The sequence below is a fragment of the Salvia splendens genome, chromosome 13 (genome assembly GCF_004379255.2).
Source record: "Salvia splendens isolate huo1 chromosome 13, SspV2, whole genome shotgun sequence".
Taxonomy (NCBI): Eukaryota; Viridiplantae; Streptophyta; class Magnoliopsida; order Lamiales; family Lamiaceae; genus Salvia; species Salvia splendens.
The window spans coordinates 3,190,720-3,211,384 of record NC_056044.1 but is presented as its reverse complement, the minus strand read 5'-3'; the positions used below and the strand labels follow the sequence as shown (position 1 = coordinate 3,211,384).

The following is a 20,665-nucleotide window of genomic DNA, read 5'->3' as shown; positions in this document are numbered from 1 at the left end:
CTTTCTCTAAATTTTAGTTCCTGGTTTTTCTTGGTATTGAATTTATGTGTAGAAAGATCGTGGGATTGATTGGATATATATAGGCAAAACTGATAGATATTGATGGATTTGGTGGTTGGAGAGATTTTAGGGAGTATAGATATGGGGAAATCGTTTGGTGATATGGTTTAGAGAAATATATTTGACCAAGTCAACTAGGAAAAGATTTAATTAGATTTATTTGATTATTTTTTTTACGGGTGTTACAATCTACCCATCTTAACAAAAATTTCGTCCCGAAATTTGCTTACGTCCTTCGAATACAGAATTTCTCTATCATCTTGTCTTCCAAGCAGCTTCCTCATGTTGCTTAATTAAACATTGTAGTTGAAAGTCACATCGCTGCCACTTTTAATAAATTACGCGAGATTAGACTATATTAAATTAAATTGCGCACTTCGCATCATCCCTCCTTGTCTTGCACCCTCTTTTGCATTTGAACTTCATTTCGTCTTCGCTATCTTCCACTTCTTGAAATCTTCTTCGTCTTCTTTTTGTTCTTGTCGTTCATGGAAAACGTAGGAAATAGTAAAATAGTTCACACATCAAGCTTGCTCGAACGTTTCACGCAATTCCAAGAAAAAGTTTCATGGTCCACCGGCATCCATTCGCACTCTCGATCTCCTTGCCTCGTTGTGCCTTGACAAATTAGGGGTTCTCCCCAAACTTTCAGATTTTCGTTCATTTTTGTCACTCGGGAAAGTGATAGATTATCTCAACTTAAAACTACGGTTTGCGCGTATTTAACCTAGCCTACAACGTAAGCACTCTATGTTCGCAACATACTTCATCATCTCTCATCTCAACATCTACCACAATTAACGTCATTCATACCACAAGATAAACACACAACATTTTCACATCTCATAGCTAAACACTTTCGCACCTCACATTTGCATTCATAAAATTTTGACACAAAAGCTTTCTTCAAACTCTTTCACACTTTCCTAAAATTTCCACATCTCACTTTTAAAGTAAAAGTTTTGACTCAAAACTAAAATATACTTTCGCATAAACTTTCATCCATCGTATAAAACACTCCATAGAATAACGCATCATACTTTGCACCTCATAACATAAATATCATCATACTTCCATAGCTCAATTTTCCAAACGAAAAAGTTAAAACTATTTTTCTCGAAACTCAAAAATTTTCGAATAATTCATAAACACAGTATTTCCATTGATCAATTTTTTTTCATAAAAGATAAATCACCCCATTGCATAACATACATCTTTCTATCACCATAGATTTTCATCTTCTCGCAAAACACACACACACATATATATACCATAGCTCCTCTATCCCATTGTAAAACATACTTTGTTTTCATAACCATAGCTCTTCTCATCTCATTTCCAGAAAACTTTCTCATAAAAAAATTTTCATAAAATAAATTACCTCTTTCTTGATTGAGCGTAAGCGGGATGTTGAGCCTTCAATGCATAATTATTATTATCATTATTATTATTATCACTATTATTTTAGTCTAGCGAAACAAGTCTAAACTAAGACTGAAAAAGACTCTCGGGTCCAGAGCAGAAAGAAAAAATTGCTCTGATACCACTTTGTCACGCCCGCATTTTCTAAGGATAGAAAACACGGTTGATCGCGACTAGGGGAGGGTTAAAGAAGCGGGGAAGAAAGGGGGAAACAACACAACTCAACCATAGCCCGAAACAAATGGGAATAGCTCGAATAAAATCAGAGTATCTCAACAATCAACAACTCAAAAGAAACAATATTTAGCGGAAGCATTTCGAGAGTAGAATAATGCTATGTATGAAGACACAACATATTCTAGACAGACATTCTTCACTTTTATGCTCAACACCCACCGCGCTCGTCACTGCTCAACCTGCACATTTTTAAAAAGAAATGCAGGGCTGAGTACTTGATGCACTCAGTGGACTCATGCCGAAAACATTTTATAAAAGTATTTATCATGCCACCATTGAGTGACCTTGGGGTTTTAACTTTAGAAATCGCCCAAGACACTAAAATAATTTCCATAGTAAAACTCGTGACTGCAGTCATTTTCCCATAGATGTCTACCATATCTGATCCATTGATGACAAGGAATGTGGATACATTCCAAGTCACTAGACCGGCCGACCCTAAAGAAGGCTCACGATCCCCATTGGTGTACACTAGCCTGAGTAGGGACTCACTCCCTAGTCAGACCCGAATTCGATTATCCATAGATGGCAAAAGCCACATCAGATAAGTTCCATAGAATAAAACAAAACACGGCATGACAAATATTCACAACATTTTCACATAAAAATATACTTAGGGCATAGCCCTTATTTAAAAAGAAAGTCCACCTCGCTTGCTTATACCACACAATCACGACTTTACGCAACCTTTTACTCTTGGTACCCTCGTACGTGCAACAACCCTTGTCAATATCACCACACAATCAGATTTTCTATTATTACAATTATCATGCATGTCCTATCGTTCCTTTCATCGTTTTCTTAGATTGTCCATTCCCGAACGTTCATCAACATAAGGAAAAACATGCCATAATACTTCTCAATGTGTTACACATAATCATGCCATAGGATACCTTCTTAAATCATACATGCATCATATAATTCATTAAAACTTAGCAACAAGTGATATTTTCACCTACAACAAAACTGGCAGAATTGCGCGGTTGGTTTGTAAAAATCATTTAAAATTCATCCGGTCTCCGTTGGGGCTGAAACTTTTCCACAATACATTAGACACATAAAATATCATTCAAATAAAATTTCACATCAAAATAATCTTTTTAGGTCGGTCAAATCGAAAACGTAACTCCCTGGTCGAGAAAAACAATTTCTGGCAGAACTGTGCAGTTAACTTCAAAAATTCACCAAAAATACATCTTTCGTCCAAAAAGGTTGAAATTCACACACCACCCAGAAGACACCTTAAGGTTTACTCAGAAAAAAGAATCGTATAAAAAGGAGTTTGTTTGGTCGGTCAAACATGCGTCGGAACCTACTGTCCGAATACTACAGATTTCATGCTCCAAAATTCGAGTTATCCTAAATGAATGCAAGGAAATCAAGGCTGGGAATTGATCGGTGATTACCTTCTTAGGCGGCAGAAAACTCTCTTCTCCAACTCGGTTCTTTCTCTAAATTTTAGTTCCTGGTTTTTCTTGGTATTGAATTTATGTGTAGAAAGATCGTGGGATTGATTGGATATATATAGGCAAAACTGATAGATATTGATGGATTTGGTGGTTGGAGAGATTTTAGGGAGTATAGATATGGGGAAATCGTTTGGTAATATGGTTTAGAGAAATATATTTGACCAAGTCAACTAGGAAAAGATTTAATTAGATTTATTTGATTATTTTTTTTACGGGTGTTACAGTCGATGACCCCACCACCTGCCCTAAGGGCTGGAAAAATCCATTTAACCGGCCTTTGGAGCTGCCGCAGACCCGCTGTGGTACCTGTGCCCCAATCCTTCGGGGTTGGGGTCCACTTGTATTTTTTTGTTTTCAGTGTCTTACTTCACGAGTTTCATTTCATGAATATGTCACTGCCGACCGATGTCTAGCTAGGAGGATAATCATTAAGCAGAAACTCTAGATCATCACTAACATTTTTTTATAAATAGAAAATCAATATTTTTACGTAAGAGATTTAAATTTTTAATCTCTTGGATAAATATGATTTAATTTTCATAGTTTACCGATTGATATTTTAAGAGAAATTGAAATTGAAATCTAAAAATGTTGGATAATCATAATATGATTTGATTTTATATTTAATTTATGTTTATCCAAAATAGTGAAAAATAGAAAAAAAAAAAGGTAAAGAGTATCATGGCAAAAAGTAATTTTCCTCAATAAATATATAAGGGAAATAAGCGCAGAACCGGATTTGGAGTGATAAAATCGCATATATAATCACTTCAGTATGAATCTTCACATGCGGAAAACTATGAATCGAAAATAAACAATTAGCATATAAGTTTAAAGCACTATAAATATAGCATCACAAATAACAAAAATTTTATCAGAAATCTCTATTTTTTCATCAAAAAAATATATTTACTTTACACGGATTGGAGGCGCGCGAGATTCCCTTTGCCATCATGAGCAGCTGTCGAAGCAATACAACACCGGAGTCGGAGTGGAGCTGGGCCGAAGACAAGATCTTTGAGGACGCCTTGGTGACGTTTTCGGAGGATTCACCGGACAGGTGGGAAAGTGTAGCGGCATTGTTGCCTGGAAGATCATCGACCGATGTATTTGCACATTACAAAATATTGCTGGAAGACTTGGCGAACATAGAAGTTGGCTTTGTCGAAATTCCGCATTATCCCGAGCACTATCCCGACCTACATGATTTAGACATGGATAAACTTAAAATAAGTTAGACTTAAATAAGTTAGACTTTCTTTCTATAAATTATGGATTGATTTCTTATTCTAATTATTTTGAGTTTATTAGAATAAGAAGATGAAATTGTTAACCAATCTGTTCATTGGTTTTTCATTATCTTTCTTTCCCTTTAGTTCATTTAGTTTAGTACTTCATCCGTTCCCTTCCCTCATAATTGAGTCATTTTTTCGTTTCAGAAAGTTTCATTATAGTTGAGTCATTTCCATATATAGTATAACACTTTTCTCACTTTTACTTTGATCTCTCTTATTTATCTTCTCTACTTTATTCACTTTCTGCTTTATTCTATATACTTTTTTCGGTTCTCTTACTGTTTAATCTATTTATTTAACACACTCAATATTCATCTTTTAAACTTCGTACATTCATCTCTTAAACTTCGTGCCAAAAAGTTTCACCTCGCCTCAACTATGAGGGAACGGAGGGAGTACCTTTATTATTGACTTAGGACATTTATCAATAATATTTTTGTTAATATATTATAATTGGAAAATAAAAAAAATTTACAAAAAAATATTCTGAATGGTAAATTAAAACATTCTTAATGTATTAAAATATGTTTATATTTCATTTTAATTTTATAAATCTTAAATTAGAATTTATAACATGTCAATAGGAGTACATAACTTCATTGAAAAACTCAATATTTATTAAATATTATTCTTATCGAAAGCAATAGGAGTACTTTTTATTTTCACACTAGTACTTAATTATAGTATTTATTAAATATTATTCTTATCGAAAGCAATAGGAGTACTTTTTATTTTCACACTAGTACTTAGTTATAGTATTTGTGTTTATGCTTGATATATTATTGATATATTTAACTTTTGCGTACACTTTCTCTATTCTAAATAAAGGCCAATAGAAGTAGATTGATGACAATCAACCACTGAGACAGAACAATCAAACGAAAATTTCAAAGACAATCAACCACTGAGACAGAACAATCAAACGAAAATTTCGAAGGAACACTAATTTATTCAATACTAAAATCTTACTCTAAAATTAATGACTATTCTCACTACTTATAAGTGGTCCAAAAACTCTAAAATATGTTGGAAGAAAAACATGATAGGATAGGAAACAATTCAAAATAAAAATAAATAAAATTTAAAAAGTACTGTTTCACCTTCTAAACAATCTCGAAATCCATCATTAATCATGGCAACAGCAATGTGTATTGGCCGTTTCACAGTGGATCGCATAAATCAATTTTAATATTTAGCCTTTTGTGAAAGTGTGTCCATGCAAACTACTGGAGCTCGGCTTCTGAGCTCGGAAATGAAGCTCGGCTTTGAGTCCGGTTGTGATCGAGTGGTGGAGCCTCGGCAGCTCCGAGAAGAGATCAAGAAATAAAGCTCGGCTTTGAGCTAGCCGAGAAAGGCAGTTCGGTTGATAACCGAGAAAGGCAGTTCGGTTGATAGCCGAGAAATGCAGTTCGGTTGCTAACCAAGAATGGCAGTTCGGTTTTAGCCGAGCAGCGGTTATAACTAACTTTGGGAAATAGAGTTAGTTGGATTTTATTTCTTGATTGCATCTTGTATAAATAGCTCGATAGAGCTCAGTAGTGAGAGACGCAGAACACAGATTACACACACAATTAGAAGAGAATTCTTGCACTAGCTAGCGTTTGCTTAGAGTGATAGATTGTGAGTGTGAAGTTCTTGTATTGAGAGTTCCATCAATAAGATTCCGGTCATCTTCTCCGTGGACGTAGGTGGATTATCACCGAACCACGTTATATCGTTTGCGTGCTTTATTTCCTCGTTCGTGCGTGTGTGAGATCGGCGGTATCACGACCCAACAAGTGGCGCCGTCTGTGGGAAGACTTCCACGATTTGCCGATTGATTGGTTTCTGGGTGAGTTCGTGTCTAGAGGTTCCGTTGTATAAGCTGATCTTGGCGATTGCCCACCGCTCGTTTTGAGAAATGTCTACAGCCAAGTTCGAGGTGGAAAAGTTCACCGGGAGAAACGATTTTGGGCTGTGGAGGCTGAAGATGAAGGCCATCTTGATGCAGCAAGGCCTATGGGATATCTTGAAGAATGAAGGTGACGCTAAAGAAGGCAAACCTGATGCTGATGAAAAGGAGAAGCAAAGGCTTCAAGATATGCAGTATAAGGCTTATAGCACCCTGATCTTGAACCTCACGGACAGGGTGCTAAGGGAAGTTTCCAAGGAGGAGACGGCTGCAGGAGTATGGGGGAAACTTGAGTCATTGTACATGACCAAGTCTCTGGCGAACCGGTTACATTTGAAGCAAAGGCTTCTTGCTTTCAAGTTTTCAGATGGGAAGAGCATTTCTGAACAGCTCGAGGAGTTTGGGAAATGCATAGATGATCTTGAGAATATCGATGAGGTCATTAAAGATGAGGATAAGGCATTGATGTTGCTCAATTCCCTGCCTAAAAGTTATGAGCACTTCAAGGATGCAGTGCTTCTTGGAAGAGAAACCAAGGTCACCTATGAAGAGATTCATTCTGCATTGAAGATGAAGGAATCGCAGAAGGCTAATAACAAACAAACTGATCCAGTAGCTGAGAGTCTGCATGTGAAAAATAATCAGAATAAAAGGGGTTCCAAGAAGAAGTTCCAGAAGAAGGAAGAAGGTGGAGTATGGAAGGAGAAGAGAAGCTGTCACTACTGTAAGAAACCGGGCCATTTAAAGAAGCATTGTTTTGCTTGGAAGAGGAAACAAGAGCAAGAAAAGGCTGGGAACATAGAGACTGCTGATCTGGCTCAGGATGTTGAAGATAATGAAGCTTTGAATATCCACTCAGGGGCCAAGATTGAAGAATGCTGGATCATGGATTCAGGGTGCTCCTTCCACATTTGCTCACACAAATCTTGGTTCCAAGAATTATCAGCTTGGGAAGGATCAGTGATGCTAGGAAATGATCAAGTGTGCAATGTCAAGGGCATTGGGAACATCAGATTGAGGATGAAGGATGGGAGTATGAAGACTCTCACAGAAGTCAGATTCATTCCTCAAATCAAGAGAAATTTAATATCTCTTGGAATGCTAGAGTCAAAAGGGTGCAGATTCAACTCTGGTGATGGGATCCTCACAGTAACAAAAGGCACCAGAATTGTGATGGAGGCCCAGAGAAAGAACAGCCTATACTATTTGCTGGGTGAAACCGTGGTTGATGCTGTGAATCTTGCCCAGACAGAAGACCTGCATCTATGGCATGCCAGGCTTGGACATGTGGGTGAGAAAGGCATAAGAGAGCTGGCTAAACAAGGAGTGATGAAGTTAAGTGCATCAGACAGCCTAAAGAAATGTGAATCTTGCATTCTAGGAAAGGCAAAGAAGCTGCCATTTTCTGGTGGGAAACACACTTCATCAGCCCCATTTGTGTATGCCCACAGTGACTTGTGGGGGCCATCCCAAACTGAATCCATAGGTGGAGGAAAGTATTTCATCTCCATCATAGATGATTACTCAAGAAAAGTGTGGATTTACATTCTAAGAGAGAAGTCCCAAGCTTTTGAAAAATTTAGAGAATGGCATGCTAGATATGAGAATGAAAAGGGCTCAGTGCTTAAATATCTAAGGACTGATAATGGCATGGAGTTTCTGTCTGCGGAGTTTGATAGTTTCTGTAAGGTGAAAGGGATAAGAAGGCATAGGACCGTGCCAAGAAATCCTCAACAGAACGGGCTGGCAGAAAGAATGAATAGGACGTTGCTAGAAAGGGTGAGGTGCATGCTATTCTACTCTGGAATGCCAAAGAGATTCTGGGCAGAGGCTGTCTCTACTGCAGCTAATCTGATCAATAAGTGTCCATCATCTGCTATATCCAATGAGACCCCAGATCAAAGATGGTATGGAAGCCTAGGTGATTACTCAGCCTTGAAGGTGTTTGGGTGTGCTGCTTATGCACACATTAAGCAGAGTAAATTGGAGCCAAGGGCAAAGAAATGTGTGTTGTTGGGATACCAAGATGGGGTAAAAGGATACAGATTGTGGAATTTGGATAGAGAAGGCAGAAATATCATTGTGAGCAGAGATGTGACATTCAATGAAGAGGAGATGCCATTTAAAGATGATGGGAAGCCCTCTGGTGGTGGCAGTAGCTCTGAAATGCAAAACCTTGAGTTTGGTGGAGAATCTGCTGGAACAGACACTGATGAGGATGTTGTGATCACAGGAAATCAAGAAGAAGGTGGAGCAACTAGCTCTCAACATACTCAGAACACAGGTGAGCAGGAGTCACCAGTGCAGCAAGCTGCTGCAGCTCAAGGGGCCAGAAGAAATCCAAGAAGAAATGCAGGCCTACCTAGCAGATTCTCAGATTATGACATGAGCTTCTTTGCTCTATGTGTAGCAGAAGTACTCATGTTTTCAGAACCCTCAACCTATGAAGAAGCCATGAGTTGCAAGGAAAGTCAGAAATGGATCAAGGCCATGGAAGAAGAAATAGAGTCCTTGCTGAAAAATGGGACTTGGATTTTGGTGACTGATCCAGGGACTCAGAAGCTGATCAGTTGCAAATGGCTGTTTAAGAAGAAAGTAGAGGTGGGGGAAGTTGAAAGCATACGGTTTAAGGCAAGGCTGGTTGCTAGAGGATTCACACAAGTAGAGGGTATTGACTACACAGAGGTGTTCTCTCCAGTGGTGAAGCACACTTCCATTCGGATCTTATTGGCCATGACTGCTCATTTCAACTGGGAGCTGCATCAACTTGATGTGAAGACAGCCTTTTTACATGGAGATCTAGAGGAAACAATCTACATGATGCAGCCTAAAGGCTTTGAGAAACCTGGAGAGGAGAAGAAAGTTTGCTTGCTGAAAAAGAGCCTATATGGCCTCAAGCAAAGTAGTAGGCAGTGGAACAAGAAATTCCATGAGCAGATGGAGCTGATGGATTTTGAGAGATCAAACTTTGATAGCTGTGTATATATCAAGAGAAGGGGAGATCTGATAGTTGCCTACTTATTGCTGTATGTAGATGACATCCTGTTGGCTGGATCTAGCAAGAATGAGCTGCAGATTGTCAAGAAGGAACTGAAGCAGAAGTTTGAAATGAAAGACCTTGGGGAGGCAAAGCGGATCCTAGGGATGGATATCATCAGAGACAGAGGAAAAAGGGAGCTGAGGTTGGTTCAAGCTGATTACATCAGGAAGGTGATAGAAAAGTATCAAGTGAAGGATGCAAGGTTAGTCTCCACTCCATTGGCAGGCCATTTCAAACTCAGTAAAGAACAGATGCCAAAGACAGCTGAAGATAGAGAAGAGATGAGCAGGATACCCTATGCAAATATAGTGGGAAGTGTGATGTACTTGATGATATGTACAAGGCCGGATGTGGCTCATGCCATAAGCGTTGCAAGCAGATATATGGCTGATCCAGGTAGGGATCACTGGGCAGCACTAAAGTGGATTCTGAAATACCTGAAAGGGTCTGTCATGGTTGGCTTGAAGTTTGGTGGTGGAGTTTGGTCTGAGGAGAGGGAAGTCCTAGAAGGATTCTGTGACTCGGATTATGCGGCTAACTTAGACAACAGAAAGTCTCAGAGTGGTTACATCTTCACACTATATGGCACAGCAATCAGCTGGAAATCAAATTTGCAGTCTGTGGTTGCACTGTCCACAACCGAAGCTGAGTATATTTCTCTGACTGAGGCTGCAAAGGAAGGAAAATGGTTGCAAGGAATCTTGGAAGATTTAGGAATGAAGCTGGGAGCAGTGAAGATTAACTGTGACAGCAACTCGGCTATATGTTTAGCAAAACATCAAATGTTCCATGAGAGGTCGAAGCATATAGATGTGAGGAGACACTTCATCAGAGATGAGATTCAAAGTGGAAAGATCAATGTGGTGAAAGTTCCTACCGAAGAAAATGCATCAGACATGTTGACAAAGTCTCTGCCAACTTCGAAATTCAAACATTGTTTGAAGTTGGTTGAGATTGTGGAGTGTTGAAGCTTGTAACAAGGATTGAGAAGGGAATCCAGATATTGATGGAGTTTTGCAAGGACAAGGTGGAGATTTGTGAAAGTGTGTCCATGCAAACTACTGGAGCTCGGCTTCTGAGCTCGGAAATGAAGCTCGGCTTTGAGTCCGGTTGTGATCGAGTGGTGGAGCCTCGGCAGCTCCGAGAAGAGATCAAGAAATAAAGCTCGGCTTTGAGCTAGCCGAGAAAGGCAGTTCGGTTGATAACCGAGAAAGGCAGTTCGGTTGATAGCCGAGAAATGCAGTTCGGTTGCTAACCAAGAATGGCAGTTCGGTTTTAGCCGAGCAGCGGTTATAACTAACTTTGGGAAATAGAGTTAGTTGGATTTTATTTCTTGATTGCATCTTGTATAAATAGCTCGATAGAGCTCAGTAGTGAGAGACGCAGAACACAGATTACACACACAATTAGAAGAGAATTCTTGCACTAGCTAGCGTTTGCTTAGAGTGATAGATTGTGAGTGTGAAGTTCTTGTATTGAGAGTTCCATCAATAAGATTCCGGTCATCTTCTCCGTGGACGTAGGTGGATTATCACCGAACCACGTTATATCGTTTGCGTGCTTTATTTCCTCGTTCGTGCGTGTGTGAGATCGGCGGTATCACGACCCAACACCTTTATATGATTAGTCTGAAGAACTCAACCAAATACCGTTTAGAGTTAGAATTAGATTCACGTGTCAAATTAAAAATCCGTTAGCTATCCAATGATTATTGATTATGGATTAATGATTAATGTTTGACTATTATATAACGGAATAAACTATTACGAGAATTGGATTGGTAGCGCCGAGCGCGGTAAAATCGCAGCAAGTACAAAACATTAAAAAAAAATTTAGTAATCCGTTATAACACAAACCCTACAATATCTGGATTTGCTTAATTATTTTTATCTGTCTTTACTCATATTTACTTCTCCTTTTCCTATTAGGTTAGCAGATAATATTAATTAAAGCACTATAAGTACTTAATACAGCCTTCACAAAATCACAACTATCATTAGTTTCAATACTTGCGTAAAAAAAATCCTCTCTTCTCCCATCGAAATAATTTAACTTACATGGATTGGAACCGAGATTCCATCTCCGCCATCATGAGCTGCGCCGGAAGCAACATGGAGGCGGAGCCGGAGTGGAGCTGGGCCGAGGAAAAGACCTTCGAGAACGCACTGGTGACGTTCTCGGAGCATTCACCGGACCGGTGGGAAAATATCGCGAGACTGTTGCCTGAAAAATCGCTGGACGATATATTAATTCATTACGAGATATTGGTGGCGGACGTCGCGGCTATAGAAGCCGGCAATGTCGAAGTTCCGGACTATCCTGAGTCTCCGGAAGCTGGTCCGAGCCGGTCGAACCGCAGCCTATGCGAGCGGAAGAAAGGCGAGTCTTGGTCAGTCGAAGAACACAGGTATGTTAAGATATCCACTTTCCATATTTAGACCTCGTTGCCTTGATTAAATATTTAATTATTTATTTATCTATTTTATTATAGTTAATAAATTAACCTAAAATCTCGTGTCATTCTGATTATTTGGTTGTCAGGTGTTTTCTGCAAGGGGTTGAGATGTTCGGGAAGAGCGACTGGAGGAACATTTGTAGGCATTTTGTGAAGGGGCGGTCGCCGGCTCAAGTGTCGAGCCATGCTCAGAAGTTCGTAAACCGTCAAACGGCGAAGAAGAAGAAGAAGAAGGATGGAATGAGAGCTAGCATTCACGATCTCACCACTGTAGCCGAGTGTGATGCTATACTACAAGGAAGATTGAAGTTGAACGATGCTGCTAATTTTGTTAACGATGCCTATGCTAGATCTTCATCAAGCTTGAATATCATTTCCGATTTTTATCCTTTCTCTCAAGGAAGATCGAGCGATTTTTCTCCTGCTGCTGCTACTGTAATGGCTGTACCTGATGTTTATGCCAGACCTTCACCAAGCTTCATCAATTTCGATGATTCTCCTTTCTTTCAAGGAAGATCGAACGATTTTGCTGCGACTGCTGCTACTATTGCTGATGCTTATGCTAGACCTTCACCAAGCTTCATCAATTTCGATGATTCTAATTTCTCTCAAGGAAGATTTAACGATTTTTCTACTGCTGCTACTGTTGCTGCTGATGCTTCTGCTACACCTTCACCAAGCTCCATCAGTGCTTCTCCTTTCTCTCAAGGAAGGTCGAACGATGCTGCTATTGCTACTGCTAATGTTGTTAATGATGCCGATGTTTATCCTTTCTTCTCTCAAGGAAGATCGAACGCTTTTTCTACTGCTGCTGCTACTGCAATGGCTGTACCTGATGTTTATGCTAGACCTTCACCAAACTTTGTCCCTTTCGATGATTCTCCTTTCTTTCAAGGAATATCGAACGATTTTTCGACTGCTGCTACTACTGCAATGGCTGTACCTGATGTTTATGCTAGACCTTCACCAAACTTTGTCCCTTTCGATGATTCTCCTTTCTTTCAAGGAATATCGAACGATTTTTCGACTGCTGCTACTACTGCAATGGCTGTACCTGATGTTTATGCTAGACCTTCACCAAACTTTGTCCCTTTCGATGATTCTCCTTTCTTTCAAGGAATATCGAACGATTTTTCGACTGCTGCTACTACTGCAATGGCTGTACCTGATGTTTATGCTAGACCCTCACCAAACTTTGTCCCTTTCGATGATTCTCCTTTCTTTCAAGGAAGATGGAACGATGATGCTACTTCTATTGCTGATGCTTATGCTAGACCTTCACCGAGCATGAACGCTTTCGATGATTCTGCTTTCTCTCGAGGAAGATCGAACGATGCTGCTTATAATGCCACTGCTGTTGCTGATGCTTATGCTAGAGCTTCAGTACCAAGCTTGATCATTTTCGATGATGCTGATTCCTCTCAAGGAAGAGGACAAGGATCTTCACCATTCGATTTTAAATGATTCTGTATTTCTATGCTATTTAGGGTTTAGCTAGATTCTTGCTCCAATACTTTCTTATTTTTCTTGTGTGTCTTTATTTTATGTAGTCTTATTATGTAGGAGTAACTATTGTTTGTCTATATATTGTTTTATGTATCGCTTATTCTTCATAAATTATTATTCAATATTCAATTTTACATATCTAATTTTCAGACTCACGTAGTCTATTATTTGTCCAGGGATTTTACATTCGATATTACATATCCATTAATCAAAGCTTGTTGCTAGAGTTCACAGTCGGCACTACATGTCCACCGTAATGTCATTTTTAGGATAAAATAAATATTTTTTGCCAAATCATATTCTCATGGTCATATTCAAGACCAAAGTAGACTTTCATCTATTAAATTCTATTTGCATAGGAAAAACTAACACAATTCAATTTTTAATACACCAAATGAAAGAACTTGTGAAAGGAAAAAAATCTCAAATTAAAATAGTTACAAAACAAAAAAGAAACATAAAAAATATACCCAAAGAGGAAGAATTAGTTATTGCGGTTATGACTGTATGATTGGCTATTCGAGTAAGCGTTAAAACTCTGCGGTTTTTAGCTCAGAATTCATGGTGAAATCCGTCATCGGAGATATCGCCTCACTCGCTCCGCCGTCCCGTCTCAGGTATCCAATTTCGTTGACTTTATGCCAACCAAATCATGATTATACCTCTTAGTTATTACTGAATTGAAGCTCGATTCAAAATCGTTTATAGTTTCATAACGCATTCGCGATTAGAACCAATTCTCCAGATTGGGCTTGTGATCGGGAAACTAAATTCGAAGCTGGACAGTGGATTCGTGTATGGTTTGGTGCCCACGCCGCGTAATGATGCTGGAGAGCAGCCATGTTCGGTTGTTGACGGCGCTGGAGATGTCAGCAAAAGTAAGAAGAAGGTTTCGTCCAAAGCCAAGTCTCAGTCTGAGTCCTCGTCTCTCTTCATTGATCACGACTGGGTTTTCGAGCACGCGCGCCAGGTTCAATTTGTGATTTGAAATCTTAGATTTACCCTTCTGCTGCTCATATTTGTCTGCCTTGTGAAATTGTTTATCTCGTTATGTGTCGATGAAGTTAGTATTGGACTATTGGTGGATTATAAGTTAGAATTTGGCTGTGCATCATAATTGATTTACTGGATTTGGACTAGTTCTGTGTGAAATCAGTGAAGTGTATATATATTAGAATTGTTAGAAGTACATGTTCAACTGGTTCTTTAATCTGCCTCACTGCCCCACCTGAAATCAATGAAGTGTATATATATTAGTATTCTTTTTTTGGTGCACAATTGATGTGTGTCTCTTTCTTAGTGACTTATGAACTATTTTGGCTATGCTGTATTAACTGCTATCTCATAATCCACTCTTTTTACATGGACTGTGTGGATTCTTTCATGCTTCAGTGTTGCTTTACTTTGACACCTATTTGCTTCCTCATGCAGTTTTGTTTCCATTTAGGTCTCAAGAATGCTATTGGGTGGCATGAAGGTGGTAGGAATCCACATATGGGTCAGTGAAAGCCTATTCAAGAACTCAACGATCACACTGTGCCAGGTTCTCATCTTCTTATTTGATACTAGCATAGTGAGTCTGCAATTCTATTAACTGTTCTCTATGGGTTCTTATCACTTTTAATTTTCTGATTGGGATATAACTATGTTTCATAGTGATGGTTTGCACCTTGTTTAGGTCAAACGATTTTCAAAATTTTAACTGGTAGCCTTTTCATTTATTTTGATGGGGCAGTGAAGGAGCACACACCAATACACCATGATATATGTGAAAAATATAGAGCACGTTGTCTAGCAGGACGTGGGTGAAGTATTAAATACTACTCTGGATGCACTTTGGGGAAAGTAAAGTTTGCATTAGACAGCATGGGGTCATTAAGTTATTCATCTTCTAGCTATGCAAAAACTGTGTACATCTGCAATTCATTAATGAAATTTCTACAGACTGTAATAGGAGTTGAACAAGCAGCCTCTACAATGATGGATGATGTAAATGAAAGACTGCTACTCCATATTGTTACAGCCCTTTGAGGTACCCCCATGACCAGTCTCTTCTCTCTGATGTAAAGCCCTGGACTCCCAATACATATTAAATACCTGACACTTTAACATTTCAGGTGGACATGCCGAAATTGCTCTCTGTCAGCAAATATTACCTCGGGCAGTCTTTGGCCTTGTGATTTCAAAACAGGAAAAATATTAGGTTCCCTCCAAGCATTCAGATGCATGTACAAATTTGATTTAAGGTGATCTTTTGTTTGCTTCACCTTTTTATCTAAACCTGTTGTGTTTGGCTTGTGAATTACTTTCCTGTTACACTCCATTCAAAGTCACTGAGCCCTTTCTCCTATTAAAATTTAATGGATGATGAAGTCGGGGGGCTTTTTTAGTCTGATCTTATCTGGCTAATTGTGTGGTTTTGTGTATGTGGACATAAGGAAATTGACAACATCCCATCACTGCTTCGTATCTTCTATTGAGCTTTTCCACCCAATGCTTGTTATATGGGGAATAGAATTGTGATTCAATATTTAAAACAAAACTCATATATAGACTTTTAGGGGGTGTTTACCTTTCATGATTGATAAGGTAGATGATTGTCTAATTTATCACCAGTACTAGGATTTCTCCAATCCTACCTTTTCAATGGGAAGAGAATCAAGAAAAATTAGCTCAAATGATAGGAGTAATCACCGGCCTTGAATGCCCCAAAACTCCATTCCTTCAATGTAAACAAGGGTCTAACTAATACTATTTCTATCTATCTAGGCTAATCGTCAAAAGTAAATGCCCCCTTACTAAATTGACTGAAGTATTTCCTGTACCAGCTTTAGTTACATGAGATTACAGCTTCTGTGAGTATTTCTCCAGTACTTGTACCATGACATGAAAATAGTGATCTGAAGTCTGAACCATAAGGTTCCCTAATGTGTCTCTATGATCAAGCCATATGAGTTTGAGCTAAAGATGCTTCCTCGAAATATTAAACAGTACCCTGACTTTAGAGCATTTAGATAAATTGTCATCAAGTGTAAAAATATTTTTGAGGAATTATACGGAATTAATAGAAAAGGAAAGCGATATAGTATAAAAATAGATACTAATAATTAAACTTTGACTGTTGCTGTAATATGAACTCTAGTTGCAGGCTATTAACAATCTTCCAAGATCCTCTATTTTAATGTTACTTTGGAAACTGGTTTCCCTCTGCTGTCTCTCCTATTTTTCTTTTTTTTTTTTAAATTTGGTCCAGTTTTCTGCTTCCTTGCCATATAACATGTTCTCTGAAAGATTGAAGTAAGTTTACCTATTGGCTGATGTGGTTAACTGCTGCACTGTCACCATGCTTAATATTTTTGTTTATGTGTTAGTAGTATTTATTTACATGTCTTTAGCTTGTTCCTCTTAGGTTGCCGATACCTCGTGATGATGGATCAGACATTAAAATATTTTCTGATGCCCTTCGTAATGAAATAATAGTTTGTGCCAAGGAACTTAAAGGTGTGAAGACTTTGATTGATGGAAAATTGGTAAGACCACTGAAACTTGTCAATTTACATAGTGATGATAACAGATAGTTGCAATGCTGTGATGCAACACCAGCTATAATATCACAGATTTAATATGAAGTCCTTAGGAAATTGAACTTGGTAATTTCACATCCAGTGTCTTTGTTGGACCATACCTAGAGGTTAGAGACAAGTGCGATCTGTTAAGTTCAAGTGCCATCTCTTAGCAGTTTTATTGAGAATGGGATTAGGTTAATCCTCGGCACTCTCTCTCTCTCTCTCTACAGGGCTTGATCGAACAACTTGTTTTTTATGGGCTGTGCAGTTGTAGTTTATTATCCTTTGGGTTGTTCAATATTTTATTTGCCACTTAATGTGTCTGTTTATGCTGTTATTTTATTGTCTGGAAATAAGAATTCAAGAAACAGATGTCAAATTCTTTCTTCCTGCCCTTTTTATTACCTAGGTGGCAGGTGATGATCTAAGTTTAACAGATGGTTTTCATGAAGTTGAATTTCTTCTCCCTTTCATGCAAGATAAATACTTAGAAGGTGTGATTTAGCTCTCTACCTATGTGTTGAACTTTGCATTTGTCTTCATGATGATTCTCCTTGTTAATAAATCTTCTTTTCCCGTGAAGCTTGTAACCAAAAAGAGGTTCTTGGTGTTCTTCTACTTAGAGGCTCGGTGTGTTCTCTGTCATAATTGAATTCAAAGGAGCCTGTTTCACAAGCTTTGGTTGATAAAAAGGTGACTTTCATCTCTTTGTACACATTAAATTTTTTGTTCAAGTATTATTTATGTGCAACCCCACCAACATTAATAATGGATTATTAATGTCATTTTCTTGAAGTTTCCATAATTTTTCCACCATACTTATCTGACTCCATAAGTTTCATTGGAGGATATCAAATATCAATGTTACTGCACTGATAAATTTTAGGATGATGCCATTGACTTAAAAGTGTATTTGGAGTTTGGAACCAAAAAAAGTAAAAGTTGGGGTAATTTCTTTTGTTAAGTTTTAGAACACTAACTATACAAAGGTCTGTAGCTCATTAGCAAAAAGTGTTTATTCCTATCTGCTTTTTGTTACCTTATTCTTTTGATGTCTCATCATTCTTTATCATATTCAATCATTTTATGATTAGGAAGACATCATCAGGAGCTTGCTGAGTAGACTTGATATAATGTGTGATGAGGCTGAAAGAGACGTTGAATCAGTGACTGGTGGTGATCAAGGAACAAACAGCCTCTCATCTGAGGAATACATAGCAAACTTTGACCTTCAAGCTCAAAGGTATTGTGGTTTCTACCTCATTAAAGATGTTTTCTCTTGTTTTTTTGCTCCCATGGATGAAGCCTTTATTTGCACTGAACAAGTTTTCCGTCATTTATTTCTAACTAGAAGCTTGTTTTCATGCTTCACACCAATGCAAAAAGATTAAAAGAAACTTCCAGATTGCTTTTGTATTGGATGGCTGGTTTTGTGCTAAATAATTATATAAGCCAAAATAATCAGTGTCATGCTTCAGGGCATGATACTGAAATGCAGAGCCAACTTTCCCTTTTTATTTGGCTGATGCCAATAAGTACTTGTTAAAGTCATCATTCTTCGTTAAATGTTGATTTCGTGACATAAAATCAACGAAACTATAGGGTGCCAGAAACCTTATAAAATTAATTGAATGATACCTGCCGTGTATCTGGGTTGGCAAGCAACATTTGGACCCTGCAACTGACGGGAACTTTTGGATGTCTGTCTGGCAGAAAACAGTGCAACCTTTCGTTTCCTCGAAGAGTGTTTGTTCCATGGCTGGATGGCGCATACATATGTGATTATATTCAGTCAAAGGAGACATTGGAGGTATGCTACTCATCTCATGCATAGAAAATAAGATATGCTGCTGACTTACATGAGCAGATGACTGTGAGCCGTGAGGAGATATGTGAGTGATTCAACAATTGAAGAAAGAGAACAGAAAAAATACGAAGCTAAAAAAGTATCAAATCAATAATGTGGGCATGTTCCCATCTGCAGTAATTTCTACTGTCAAGAGAGTTCTAGGAAGTACATGACTTGTAGAATATTGTTTCAGCTTTTAAAGTAAGAACTGTGATGTGTTTTTGTTGTCCGTCCCTCGCCTTAATCCCTGGGAGAAAAATATTGTAAGTTTTGAAGAAACTAATTTTAGTTTCAATACCATCTATCTCTCAGATTCTCAAAGACCAGAGTGTCGAGTTGATGTCAGTGGAATGCACAACAGACTCTTCTGAAATTCTGGAGCCTGAATCAGAAGCCCCTGCTGTAACAGCTTCAACTGGCAAAACCTTTTGGAACGTCACAACTGACCATTCATCACCAGTCGGCCCGCATACATCAGTCTCAAAGACGAGGAAAACTGGCAACGGAAGACCAGCCAAGACAGCCGATTTCGTTGTATTGTTTGCTATCTTTTTCCTGCTAGTCGCTATTGTAGTATTTAGTATTACAGGGAAGATGTAGTTTTCAGTCACAGGTCAAAACTCTTGGCAATGAATTGAGAAAGGAGACTAGTATCATATGTTTTGTATTACTTCCTTTATAACTACTGTCAGATGAAATATTTTGGGGAATTTCAGAGAAAATGTTTTTTCGTAGCTCAATAATTTTCTCAGAATTAACAATTTGCTTCCAGTTTTTAGTTTGAACTTAATCTGAGTTTTGATCTTCTTGGTTGTTTACCAATTGCCATCCAATTAAAATTTTCTATTGACTGGTTTTAAAAATTTTAGTTTGGCTAAAATGTAGGATGTATACATGTTCTCAATAAATATTTATCGGTATTAATTCGTATACATAATGATTGGGAAAGGGTTGATTTTATCCCATTATTTAAAAATGATTTACATATTGACTTAGTCAATATTCTCTACAAATTTAGTCAATTAATAAACTCATTACATAATCACATTGGATTTTAAATCCATATAAAATTGGATGAAATCGATTTACATGTTTATCAAACTACTTTTACTCCATCCATCCCACAAAGATCGTCTCATTTTTCCATTTTCATTTATCCCACAACATTTGTCCCATTCACTTTTTATCATTGAGTGAATTGCACCAAATAACCCTAGCTTTTACGCTTATTACACTAGTGACCATTAACAAAAAAAAAAGCATTAGAGGGGCCTAACAAAACATACAATCACAAACAAGATTTTTTCGGACAATAATTAGAATTTATTAATCAAATATAATGATTTTATGTTTAGAAATTTATAATATTACGAAAATTTGTAAGAGAAAACCTTTTATTTAAGGCTCGATTTTAATTAATGCCATTTATATGGAGTGAGTTTCCATTTATCGAATCAAGTCACTAATTGTTTATTATTTCTAAAAATTAGTTATATAGAATTAAATTTCATCAAACTCGATGCCACTCAAACTTCACCCACCACTCCTTTCTCAACTCCTTTCTCATCATCAGGTTCTCTCTTCTCCAAATTCCTAAATTAACTTTTCATCTACTTTTGCTTGAAGCTCAATTAGAAGAAAAAAAGCTGCTAAGGAAAAAATGGTAAGTCGCTGAGGGGAGGTCCGGGAGGAAAAGATGGCACGCTGCCGGAGGCTGGGGATGAAGCAGATGAGAATAAATATTAATTCACAAAAACTCATCATACAAAATCTGCACCAAATATAATCACGTATAACTTGACAAAACTCTACAGGTATGCAGAGTAGGTGTGCAGGTTTGACAGTCATCAAACTAAATTGCCCTTCAAGCCATTT

General features: G+C 38.0%; 1 pseudogene; it reads left to right on the top strand.

The window, feature by feature from the left end:
- Positions 1 to 13,874: 13,874 nt before the first annotated feature.
- Positions 13,875 to 19,530, top strand: LOC121760349 (annotated as a pseudogene).
- Positions 19,531 to 20,665: the final 1,135 nt, after the last annotated feature.